This window comes from Equus przewalskii, chromosome 14 (assembly GCF_037783145.1).
Source record: "Equus przewalskii isolate Varuska chromosome 14, EquPr2, whole genome shotgun sequence".
Classification (NCBI taxonomy): domain Eukaryota; kingdom Metazoa; phylum Chordata; class Mammalia; order Perissodactyla; family Equidae; genus Equus; species Equus przewalskii.
The window spans coordinates 41,660,131-41,673,853 of record NC_091844.1 but is presented as its reverse complement, the minus strand read 5'-3'; the positions used below and the strand labels follow the sequence as shown (position 1 = coordinate 41,673,853).

Here is a 13,723-nt window from a genome sequence, read left to right as displayed (position 1 = left end):
GGAGCCACTGGACTTGTGGCAGTCACACAGGTTGCTGTGGTTGTGTGGGCGATGAATGGACTCAGAGAGGCTTATTGGGAGATGCTGGCACAGTTGGAAGGAGAGACAAAGGCCTGTCTAAGGCGGGCTGCGGAGATGCTCACCTGTTCCTGTGACCTCTGGGGCTATACCGGAAGTGTCCAGCTTAGCCTGCTTCTTACGGTGAGATTACAAGTTTTGCTGATGCAGATTGTCTGCTTGGATCTTTTATTATCTGATTTTGTCCCCCACACATTCTCCCTTGTTCTCTCAGATCCACCTATGCTGACCTCCTAGCTGTTCTTTGAACCACCAAGAAAATTCCCCCTCAGGGACTTTGTGCTTTCTGCTCCAGCTGCTCGAACACACTCACTTCCTGCCAGTCTTGCTCAGGAAGACTTTGCCCATTGAGCCCGGCTCAGATGGCATCCCTGGCAGTCACTCTCTCACTTTTGACCCTGCTGTGTTTTCATTCTGGGGACCCTGCATTACTTGTGTATGTTTTCACTGCCCTATTTTCTTTACTCAGAATGTAAGCTCCATGAGACTTTGGTTCTTTGCTGTATCTTAGCACCTAGAATGATGCCTGGCACATAGTAGATGCTCAATAAATTTGTATCTAATCATTTAATAAATGAATGAATGTCACAAATCCCCCTGGTTCCTCTACTGAATTATTTCACCATCATAAGGACTGACGGGCAGCCTCTAGGCCAATATTTTACAAAGAGTTTCACCTCAGGACATAGAAAATATAGTAAAACTTGAAAGGTATCAAGAAGGGATATGGACTTTGGTTAAAAAAAGGTAATTATATTTTACTTTTTGTTTAATTCTAGTAAGAAAAAGAAAACCAAGCATTTGGGAAAATATTAAATATTGAATTTTCATAAAAGTTCCAAATAAAAATTTTGAATTTTTACAAGATTTTGTAGCCATTATTCTCATGTGGCACAGCTATAACCTATTTGCCACAGACCAATGGGTTTGGTTCCCACTGCCTTTTTCCATTCTGTCTGGATTTGGGAGTTTTCCTTTGAGGCTAGACTTGTTGGCAGTGCGGTGTCTCTAGCCACATCCCCACACCCTCCTTTCCACACATGAGCTGGTCTGCTCCAGCAGGGCAGTTAGCAGGACTGTGGCCCATGCTATGATAAGAAGGACACCGCATGTGAATTGTCTGCCTTTACCAGCATGATAAAATAGTAAGTAAGTAATGTTTGTGAAAGTTTGGCATGTTGCAGGCCTCCTTGCTTAACCGCAGCTGAGCAGCACCATCTGCTTGGGAACAGCCAATTTGTTGTTTGTTTTACACTGAGTTTATTAAAGCTACCCAAGGGAGAGTAGGAGGGGCCTTATTTGGAAACTTGTTTCCTTGAAAACCCACATGATTTAGTGAAAAGAATACTAGAAAAGGCTTCCTTAGACCTAGGTTCGCATCCCACCCGTGGTCTGAGCCCTGTGATCTTGTCAACTGCTGATTACTCAGAGCTCTCATGACCTCAAATGCAAAATAGAAATCGTGCCTTTCCTGCTGATGTCGCAGAGCTATTGTGAGAATGACAGCAAGTCATGTAATGGCAAACTCTAAGTGCACCATATAACTTAGTATGTTATTTTTAAAAGATATTGTTGTTAATATTGACTCTAAGTTATTTAAGGGTTTCCACATCTACAGAGCTCTGCTGAGTGAAAATTAGATTTCCCATCGTAGACCATCCCATTGGGGTGGTTGCCAGGGTAATTCTGTGCCTGTGAGTGCATAATGAGAGTCAGTCCCTAAAAGCATTGGTCCAGGCTTCCTTATCCGGAAGCTTCAAAAGCCACTACATCTCTTATCCATTAAAAACGAAAGACTCATGAGTAAGATGCACGTTCCTATTTTAAACCTGACAACTCGTTAAGTTATATATTCCTCAAATGAACTCATCGGCATCGAGACTTGTCTACAAGTGTTGGAATGAGGATATAGTTCTACATAGATGGACAAAGTTTTATTAAAAGGTTACCAATCATTTATTGGGACTATTTGTGCATGTTTCTCTTTTCTTCTAAAGATTTAGAATATATAATCCAAATTATTTGCTCTCTTGCTAAAAACTCCAGAAACAGGTAGGAACTTAGTTTCTCTTCTCAAACACTCATATTTTCCAAAGGTGATTCAACTTAATGGATGAAATGATCTTTAGTTTAATTCTTAATGTCAAGATATGATGTTCCAGTTGAGAAACACACATGAGAAGGCTTTGCTGTAATTCTTGGATATCCTTTTTTTTTTTTTTAATATTAGGGAACATCAAGGCATTAAAAATATATTATCTTTCACAAGCATTGTATTGTTAATTAGTGTTTTCATGATTTTGATAACCCTGTTGTTGAGAAGTTGTTTGTTCTGATTATTATTTTTTGATGTCTCTATGTGCTTCATGGGCATTTTTCCTCCGTTCTATCTCAATGAGTCCTTTCTTTCTCTTATCTGCTGCACAAGCATTGAGAGAAAAAGAGTGTTTTGAAGAAATTATCTTAAGTTGGTCATATTTTGTAAAAACACAAATATTTTCAATTTGGTGTTTTCTGTCTCAGGTGGAGCTTGTAAGAGAGGCTGTAGAAAATAGTCCTTTCAGGGAAAGTTCCTATTTTGGCTGTACAGATTGAAAAATCAGGTTTTTCCTGGGATCTTACAGCATATGGAAATTGACGTTCCCTGAAATTTGGAGACACCAAAATAGAAAGGAAGGCCAGATTTATTTTCACTTTTAGTAATCTGGCTCTATTACCTTGAATAAACTAGTCTTTAGAGGATCACTGTTTCTCAACCTAAGAGTTAAGTAAACTCAGTATAGAAAATATGAAAATTTTAGAAATATGTAAATAAGAAAATAAAATGTAATGAATAATTCCACAACCCAGATATAACTACTGTTGATGTTTTGATATATTTCTTTCGTGTGTTTTTTTCAGTGCTTCTCAAATCTCTCTCTTTTTTTTGAAAAAAAAATCAAGCCTTGATTTGTTTATACTCTTGCATTTTGCTTTTTCTTTTACCATTATGTTATGAGCATTTGTACAAAGTATAAACTGAATGAAAGCCATTAAATATTCAATAATGCATTAAAAGCCTGTATATTATTCTTTATATGGACATGATATAATTAATTTTACTGATTTATTATCATTAGGTAGGGACAAATTTTTTACTGTTATTAATAACCCTTGAATGAATATACCCATAAACAAGTTATTTTTATTTCTAATTGTTTCCTTGGAACCATCAAAGACTTTTTGTATTCCTTTGTCTATATCAGAGATATTAACCTTCATTGAGAAGTTTTCACTTGTTAGTTAGAATGTTAGAAACATTAGCTTATTTAGTTAGAGACATTAATTAGAATATTTTTTCAAAATTTTCTTAGCTATTTTTCATTCAATAAATATTTATGGAGTTCTTCCTCTGGGCTAGGGATGCTCGGCAAGATAGATATATCTGTTCTCAGCAGACACGTGACATAAGTCTAAACAAAGTCTTATATTTCTTTTTAAACTGAAGTCCAAAATCACTTTGTCAAGTTAAAGAAAAAGCAGAGATTTTAATTGTGATAACACTAAACCCATGAAGTAGAGAGGAATTGACATTCTTACAAAATTCAGTTTTCTGTACCTGAGACACAAAAGGTCTATTTATGTATTCTTTTATGATTTTCAGTGGAGATCTGTGGTATTCTGAGTATTTTTCCTGAGTATTTTTTTTATTACGGTTCTCTCTGGGGAGAACTTTATGTTTTTGTTGTACTTTGAGAAGCATTTTTCTTTTCTGTTCTGTTATTGTAGCTATAGAAGAAAATGATTCATTTTTGTATATTTAGTTTATATTTGGCCATTTTCTAGAACTTTCTTTGCAGTTCCTTTAAGAAACAGATGTAGCTTGGAAGTTCATTTTTGGCACTACCAGTTGTGTGAAGTTGAGCAAGTTATGCAAGTCTTGGTTGTGGTTTCTCAATGTGTGAGAAGAGTCATAAACCAACCCTAAGGAGTTGTTAAGATCTAATGAGCTACATATTAAAGAACTTAGCACAATGCCTGGCACATAATAAGCATTCAATAAATGGCAGATTGTTATCACCATTTCCTTAAATTCTTTAAATCATTTACTTCTTTATGTCAGTTTAGCTTAATGTCTCCCATTGTTTTTCCTTTATAAACTTAGGTACTATATTATTCGGAGCATAAAATTTAGTTGTTGGTATTATTGTTATTATTTTAACTACATGGCAGATTTTACCTATTATATTATGATTCTTTTTGTTCTGTTTAAGTTTTTAATTCTAATTCGTCTATGTCTAATATTGTAGTTGCGACTCTAGCTTTGTTTTTATTTTGATTGTATGATATTGAAAGATATCCTTTTCATTCTAATCTGACTTTGTCCTTTCGTGTTGGCCGTGTTTCTATTAGCAACATACATCAGAAATGACTTATTCCAAACTCAATATTTTGTTGGCTTTTAAAAATAGTTCTCCATATTAATATTTTGTGTCATAATTGATATATTTGATATCATTTCTCGTATTTGTTTGAAATGTTTTTATGCTGTCTATTGCTTTTGCTTTCTCTATTGCTTTATAGATTAAATTTCTTTTTTTTTTCTTCCATCCTTCCTTCTATTTGCTTTTTTTCCCTACAGTTAATTATAAGGTATACACTTGGTTTTTTGGTTTTGAATTTTTGAAAATTATTTTATTGAGATCATATTGGCTTATAACATTGTGTAAATTTCAGGTGTACATTATCATTTTTCAGTGTCTTTTTGGTGTGTGTTGTGTTAACCACCAATAGTCTAGTTTTTATCCATCACCATACTTATGTGCCCCTTTACCTCTTTCACTCTCCTCCCACCCTCTTCCCCTTTGGTAACCACCAATCTGTTCTCCTTATCTATGTGTTTGTTTATCTTCCACATATGAATGAAATCATATGGTATTTGTCTTTCTCTGTCCGACCTATTTTGCTTAGCATGATACCCTTAAGGTCCATCCAAATTATCGCAAATGGCACAATTTTGTCCTTTTTTATGTCTGAGTAGTACTGCATTGTATGTACACCACATCTTCTTTATCCATTCATCTGTTGATGGGCACTTGGGTTGCTTCCACATCTTAGGTATTGTGAATAATGCTGAAATGAATGTAGAGGTGCATATATCTTTGTGAATTATTGATTTCATGTTCTTTGGATAAATACCTAGTAGTGGAATAGTTCGATCATTTTGTATTCCTATTTTCAATTGTTTGAGAAATCTCCGTACTGTTTTCCATAGTGGCTGCAGCAGTTTGCATTCCCACCAGCAGTGTATGAGGGTTCCTTTTCTCCACATCCTCTCCAACACTTGTTATTTCTTATCTTGTTAATTACAGCCATTCTGATGGGTGTGAGGTGATATCTCATTGTCAGTTTTGATTTGCATTTCCCTAATAATTAGTGATGTTGAACATTTTTTCAAGTGCCTTTTGGCCATCTCTATATCTTCTTTGGAAAAATGTCTGTTCATATCCTTTGCCCATTATTTGATTGGGTTGTTCATTTTATTGTCGTTGAGGTGAATAAGTTCTATCTACATTTTGGAAATTAACCCTTTGTCAGATATATGATGTGCAAATATTTTCTCCTGGTTGGTGGGTTGTCTTTTCATTTTGTTGATAGTTTCCTTTGCCTTGTAGAAGCCTTTTTAGTCTGATGTAGTCTCATTTGTTTATTTTTTCTTTTCTTTCCCTTGCCTGAGTAGACATCTTCAAAAAGATACTGCTAAGACCAATGTCAAAGAGTGTACTGCCTTTATTTTCTTCAAGGAGTTTTATGATTTCAGGTCTTACATTCAAGTATTTAATTCTTTGTGAGTTAATTTTGTTTATGGTGTAAGATAATGATCTATTTTCATTCTTTTGCATGTGGCTGTCCGGTTTTCCCAACACCGTTTATTGAAAAGACTTTCCTTTCTTCATTGTATGTTCTTGGCTCCTATGTCAAAGTTTAACTATCCATAGGTGTATGGTTTTATTTCTGGTCTCTCAATTCTGGTCCATTGATCTGTGTGTCTGTTTTTGTAGCAGTACCATGCTGTTTTGATCATTGTAGCTTTGTAGTATAGGGAGTGTGATACCTCCAACTTTGTTCTTCTTTCTCAGGATTCCTTTGGCTATTTGGGATCTTTTGTTCTTCCATACAAATTTTAGGATTCTTTGTTCTATTTTTATGAAGAATGTCATTGGGATTCTGATTGGGACTGCCTTGAATCTGTAGAATGCTTTAGGTATACATTTGTTTTTAACACTAATAACTATCTTTACATTAAAATAAAACTTTTCTTTCTTTTTTTTTTTTTTTTGTGAGGGAGATTGGCACTGAGTTAACATCTGTGCCAGTCTTCCTCTAGTTTGTATGTGGGATGCTGCCACAGCATGGCTTGATGAGCAGTAGGTAGGTCCGCACTTGGGATCTGAATTCACGAACCCTGGGCCACTGAAGTGGAACGTGCGAACTTAACTGCTGTGCCACTGGGCCAGCCCTTAAAATAAAACTTCTTAAGCCTATATTTCTTTAATTACCAGCATGGAGAAAACACTACTTTTGATTAACTACTATGTAAGATGAAGAAATTATCTTCTTTTATTACTTTCTTTTCTTTAAATCACTTCCCAGTTTGTGTTAATACAATCTGAGGTGTTAGATCTGGATAATAGATGTTAAATAATGATTTTTTTTTAACATTCTGCTTCTCTTGAAAGAACTGTTTTTTAAAATACTAATTCATCTTAATAAACATATTTTAGGTTTAATATTTTATTTATTTACTATCATTTATTTTCTAGTGATACTTTGCTATTTTCATTTTTAAAGTTTTTGAGTATTCTCTCTTAGCTTACATATACCTTTGAGTAATTTGAGGACCTGGATGATATACTTTCTGAGCCCTTACAGATCTGAGAATATCTTTTAATTGCCCTTATAGGTATATACAATTGTCTGTATATAGAATTCTTGGGTCACAAACTTTTCCGCACAAAATTATGTAGACATTGTTTCATTGGCACCTAGTGTTTAATTAAGCCCAACGCAAGTGTAAGACTAGCTTGGCTTTTTTACTTCTTTGTAACTAACCTATATTTCTTTTCAGATACAAATAGCTTATTGCTATATTTTTATACTTCTCCTCTCACGCCCCACCCCCCCCCCCGCATTTTTTTTTTTTTTACAGTTGTCCATAGTCGGGCTCTCCATTCTGTCTTCCTATAGTCTTTGCCTTGGGCCTCATTATTTTCTGTTGCTGTCCTTTCTCTCTACCTTCTGGAAATGTTCCTGGCATTGACTTGGATGCCCCTGACCACATTTTTTTCACACAGTCTGTGCATTGCTTCTTTGATGCAGATTCACTTATAATAAGAGAATCCTGGATCCCTTTAGATGTTTTCTTAATTCCTTCAACTTGTTTATCACCTGTACATATGTCTCAACTAACTCTCTTTTCAAACTAGTCTGTTTCCTGATCATTTCATCATTCATCTGCTTTTGAGGGCAAGTTTTCTTAAATCTTAATGAGAACACTAAGGAGATTTTTTTTTCCCTCTGTAGTTAAGGAAAAGCCTTTTTTGTGCTTTTTCTCTGCTGCTTGTGTGTTGTTGTCCTCCAATTTTATGTTGGAGAATCTTTTGCTAAACTGTTTTTGATTGATTTGCTTGTCCAAGAGTAAGGTATGATCTGTCCGGGCTGGGTTTTGTGAATATATCATGCCAGGTTGGCCGATTCCCCTTGGAACACCTCACTGTTTTCCTTGTCATTAGAATTTCTCTCAGATCTTAAGCTGATGGCCAAATGTCCAGTGTCAAGCAATCATCTATCTTGTGACATTCTTTTGAACTGGGGAGGAATTTTCTGTTCTGTTTTGGTCATCTCAATTTGAATAATTTTAGGCATCATTTGGATTTTCTCATTTCAGAAGAAATACATAAAATCTGTAACGTCCAAACAGCATCTCTTCCAGGGCTCTTCTTGATTTCACATGCTTTTGTCTCAGATTGACTATGTCACTGCCTGTTTCACTGCTTCATATAATGCCTTTCTAAAATTGTAGCCTATGGGAGCCAGCCCTGTGGGTGAGTGGTTAAGTTTGCATGCTACACTTCAGTGGCCCAGGGTTAACCAGTTTAGATCCTGGTGTGCAGACCTACACACTGCTCACCAAGCCATGCTGTGGCAGCATTCCACATAGAAGAACTAGAATGACTTACAACTAGGATATACAACCTTGCACTGGGGCTTTGGGGAGAAAAAAAAAAAAGAGGAAGATTGGCAACAGCTGTTTGCTCAGGGCAAATCTTCCTCACCAAAAAAAAAATATAAATAAATACAAATAAAAATAAAAACTAAAATAAATAAAATAAAATTGTAGCCTATGGAAAGAACATAGGACAGGAGGGATGGACAGGAGTTAAGAATGGGGTGGCACAGTGAAGATGGATTAGCTCTGATAATCTCCTAAAGCAGCTTCGACTCAGTTCCTGGTTCTATAGTCAGCAGGCCATCATGTTGTTGGCAAGAGGTGCACAGTGGAGGTGACTGGAAAGCCCCAAGTTTTTTTTCCTGTAGACTTCCTGTCTTATCTCAGGGCTCCATCCACTCTTTGATTTCATGAAATTTCTCCTGGAATATATCAGATTATTTATTATTATATCCAGTTTTCTCCACTGTTGCAACTTATCTTTTTTCCCCTGTGTTTCAAGGGTGTGAAGAGAAGGGTGAAATCAGATGCCCCTGAATAACCCCTATCCTAACACAGAAGCATGCAAAGTATGATTCATAAAGAGTGATGCCCCACAGGCTTCGGGTAAAACTGAGCAGCGAGTAAGGACACTTTCAGTATAAAGTTGTTGGTTGAGGTTGGCCCCGTGGCCAAGTGGTTAAGTTCACGCTCTCTGCTTTGGCGACCCAGGGTTTCGCCAGTTCGGATCCTGGGAGTGGACATGGCACTGCTTATCAAGCCGTGCTGAAGCGGCATCCTGCACGCCACAATTAGAAGGACCCGCAACTAAAAATACACAACTATGTACTTGGGGGCTTTGGGTAGAAAAAGGAAAAATAAAATCTTAAAAAATAAATAAAGTAGTTAGTAGGAGATCAGAACCAAGGCTTCTCTGAGGATCCAAGGGTGGTGACCTCACCACCATTCATTTAGGAATATTGGAAACAATTATTGTGTTCATATTAGAGAATCTAGAGGACTTATCATGCGTCATAAATAAAAGGAATGTATAAAGGCGAATTGGCTGGGAGTGTGAAGAAGCCAAGGATCTGGGAGTTTGGGTCAACTGATGATACTTAGAAGATCTTTGCAATTCTGTTTATTAGCAGTCTTAGTGCCTAAATTGAATAATCTGTACATGTGGTCTCAGCTGTGTGTTGAGAGTAACATTTTAGGAAAACTGTCTTTAGACTTAAGTTTTGTGCATCCCAAGGGAGCCATTTTTAGAGATGTCTCTCATTCGTGCATGCAGCTTTTGAATTCACATTCCTGTCCCTGTTCAGAATAGAGCAGGAACTTCTGCAACTTCAAGAGACTTTCCTACTTAGAGTGAGGGCTGTCACTGTCATTTTATGGCAGACTGAATGTAGTGTTGGTTGTCAGTTTCAGAAAGATTAAATATTGCCTGCTCTTGTACGTCTTTAGTCTAGGACTCCTTTTCAAAGCACAATTGGGGCCCCTGCTTTGAGACTCCCTCTTCTTATTCCTTAGACTCCCTGCTTGGTAGAAATCTAAAGGCACTTTAGTGTCTTCCAACCTTGAGATGGCCACTCTTAAATGGTGGGAAACGTGAAGCCAAATCCAGAGCCAGGAAGAAGCTTTGGGGAGGAGTGTAGAGATAAGGGCCGGTAACCAGAACCAAAGAGCCAAGGGGTACGTCACCCTCATTTTACCTTCTACTCACGCAGGTGGCTCCCTGGATCTCAGGGGCTTTTTTAAGGTTGAAGGACGCAAAGGGCTAGAAGGACTGCTCAGGACTCACCCAGAGAGCTGAGCCCAGAGAGCAGGATGCATGGCCCGGGAAACTCAAGAAAAGAAATCTGGTCAAGATAGGCAGTCTTAGGCTGTGCAGACCACTATAGCCTATGGAAAATAAGACTTATGGATGAGCCATTTTGAAAGTTCTGTATTTGGCAAAAACACTTTGCTTTGCAGTCAATAACCTTATGATTAAAATAAGGCCTTTGTTCAATAAGAGAGCTGGCTGCACACTTTATCGTTCCAAATGCCCTCCCATTTATTCTGAATTAGCTTGTTCACACTTTAATGGATAAAAATTTCCATTTTAGGTTTTTATATATGATTATGCGTTGCAGTTAAAGCCTCTTTTTTGGAAAGGTTTTACAATGTGATTTTATTTGTTTGCTAGTAAAATTTATTACCGTAATACTTTTACCATCCTCATTTAATCTTCAGACTTCTCTTTAAAAAAAGTCAATTCACCATTATGTTAGCTACTCACACTGAGGTGGGGGGTCCAGTTTCATAGTGTATACATTCTTATTGGCTTTGTCTTGAATATTTTATTCCGAGGACAGTGAAATCAGTTTTTACAGAAATAAATCATTTAGCCATATTAAGATTTGAAAGGTTATAAATGGTTTATTTTCAGCCATTATTGTGAAAATAGAAAAAGGGGGAAAAAACACCCCACACTATCATTTAAACATGTCAATTCTTCAAAATAATGTTGAGGAAAAGCTTCTTATTATTTTGAAACAACAGGATTGGGTGAATAACTTATATCTGGTTTGTTTCCTCTTGAGCTATTCTCTCATAGCCACTTTTAATATGAATATACATTTCTGAAATAATAATTGGTATTTTTAGGGATTGTACCAAGAAATAAGTACCTCTTGAATATGTGTAATAAGTGTAAAAGAAATATTACTTTTATATCAATTTTATACATGGGTTTCATATATAGATTTCTCTGAATCTATTTATTTTGAGGCTTAAAATATTTCTGTGGGTTCCAGAAATAAAGCATATGGTCCATTTCCATTTTTTTTAAATAACATCTCATATTAAGACTGTGGGGGATCAGAATTTGCCACCCCAAAATGTGTCTCTTTGACTTGATTATTTTTAAGAACAAAAGAGTCTGAAAGAAACTTTGATCTTCCCCGTAACTACCTAAAAGAATTTAAGATAGAAACCTGTTTCAGGAAACAGCTGATATCATAAGATAACTATAGTATAATATAAACTAGGTGTGATAGACAAGGAGGAACTTAGCAAGAGTCTTTTAATCAAAGTCCTCTCTATCTTTCATTGTCTTTGCAAGGCATAGTCAACATTTGTTTATCAAACATTTGCTTTTCCATCTCCATGTAAATTTCCTTCCTCCCCTTTCAAGTCCCAAACCACTATCCCCAACGTCTTCCTTTGTCCTCAGCTGAAGATGATATTTAAGCTAGTAGCTTCCACCATTTTGGTGAGTTACTCAGTTTTCCTGGATTTCTCCCCTGTATATATGTTATTAAACTTTGATTTTCTCCTGTTCTTCTGTCTCATGTCAGTTTAATTCTTAGAACAGCCAGAAGAACACAGAGAGTAGAGGAAAAGTTCTTCCTCCCCTGCAAAGTCTATTTTGTTGTTGATGCTTTTGCCTATGGATGTATCTTCATTCACATATGTATGTGAATATATTAGTTTTAATACTCATCACATGGCATTTTAAGCCCTGGGATATCATTTAACTTTATGTGGATGAAATATTTCTCACAGAACTCAAGCACTCTTAAGAAACCTTACCTCACAATGAAATAAAGTCAATCTAGCAAAAATGGGTCCTTCACTATTGACTCTTTGGTCATTGATTTTGTAGGATGACTCAAATTAATTTAAATTTTCAATTTTCAGAATTTATTTTTCTGAAATGATTGAACAATCTGATTATTTGATAGAGTTGTCCTTAAAAAGGGAAGGAATAGTAATTTAACCAATGCTCAATCTTTGGGCATAGTACCTTCTTACTTTCCATCCAATAAAAGTCCTCTTTAAGTTGATAATAGTTGCTAAATTTTTATTTTCATGTTGTTAGTACACAGCAGGTATTTTAAACTCAAGTTTGTATGACTGTGTTTGAAGATACAGTTAATATGGAAGCTTCTATAAAAATAAAATCATATTATACATACTACCGTACATCCACATATATATATATATATATACACACACACAAATCATCACTCCAAATTCATATTCCTCTAAAAATATTTGTAAATGTTACTCCAAATACACATTTGGTAGATTCATTATTGAATCTCTATATAAAATTCATCTTCTATAAGCTGTTCAGAATCTTTAGAATTCTTCAACATGTCTTAATAATTGTGTTTGAGTAATGTTTTACATTTATAGGAGTTTTAAAAAGGCAGGTGCAATGTGACATATCAGAAGAAGCAAATTAAACTCTTGTAAAGCACAGCTGGAATGCTAAAAATGTGTATTTGTAATTTAAATATGTGACACCATCACACTGTAAAATCAGTTCATAATTAGAAAACATCTGTTTTTTCCAATATGATGCCTAATAGTATATTTAAATAATTTAGAATGCAATAAGAAAAAAAGCCATGGAACAATAAGTGATTCATGGACATTTCTTTCCCTTTGTTCGAATGCTCTATAGGAGATCCTGGAGTAACCTGTCATTTTGAAGCTACTTTTTGGATAGAGCATAATCATCAATGATGAAATGCATATGCCCAACATATGTGCTGTTGTGACCTTATTGTGTTAGTCAAATAAATATATAAATAAATAAATAAAACCAGGTTGTGTCGGTTGTAGTGTTAAGAAGGATTTACACACTGTTATTTCTCTCTCACCCGAGTCTTTTTGTTTGTTTTAATCAAAAGACATTGAAACAAATACAAGTCGATTATTTTCACAGAAAATTTATGTGAATGTATTGCAAATAAAGGGGAGCTGTTGAGTTGTATGAATTCTGGAAATATACTTGAACCAGGTAAAATATTGAGTTAAAACTTACCAGGATCAATTCGAGTTTAGCTAATAAAGTTTGAACAAAACCACAATTTCTCAAATGAAGTTAACATGGTAGATTAGCCACACATCTGTCATCAGTGTTTGCATAGGAAGGTATTTATATATGTGTGATGAAAACTCGAATGGGTATTTTTATTCTAACTGAAGTGTGCACGCTGAATAGTCTCTTGGTTTACTGGCAGTAAATTGTGTAACTTTTTTTTTTTAACCACAGTCCAAGTATTTGTTTCAGATATGGACAAACCAAATGTGTCATGGAAGGGTCTGTTTTTGGTATTACCAGCCTGTGTCTGGAAAGGTTTGTAAATCTAAAAAGAAAAAAGCATTTGCAGCAGCTAAGAAACTGAATAAAAGCAGTCAGTAATACAGGTCAAGAGTACTTCTTAAGCTCAGTCACCAAGCTGTAGTGAGTAAATTAAATGCAGCAAGGCCTGCCTGACAAGGAACTTGGCTGGAGGGAGGAGGTGTCTATAATGCACAGACTCACCTTTCTGTTTTAAATGTAGTTTTAGCACTTTAATTCCTGTGTGGGGGGTGGGGGTGAAAACTCACTTTTTTGCTGGGTTAGAGTACACAAAGTTAATCTGCTACCATTTATATTCATCTACTTTGAATCGC

At 35.7% G+C, this 13,723-nt stretch overlaps 2 long non-coding RNA genes across 5 annotated transcripts in view; both read left to right on the top strand.

The window, feature by feature from the left end:
* Positions 1 to 13,723, top strand: part of LOC139075759 (uncharacterized) — a 592,181-nt gene that overhangs the window by 264,066 nt on the left and 314,392 nt on the right. The window lies entirely within an intron of this gene.
* LOC139075761 (uncharacterized) overlaps positions 10 to 13,723 on the top strand; it is a 55,671-nt gene continuing 41,957 nt past the window's right edge. The window contains exon 1 of the long non-coding RNA XR_011526530.1: positions 10 to 201. This is a non-coding gene — a long non-coding RNA (uncharacterized lncRNA). The remainder of the gene's footprint in view (positions 202 to 13,723) is intronic.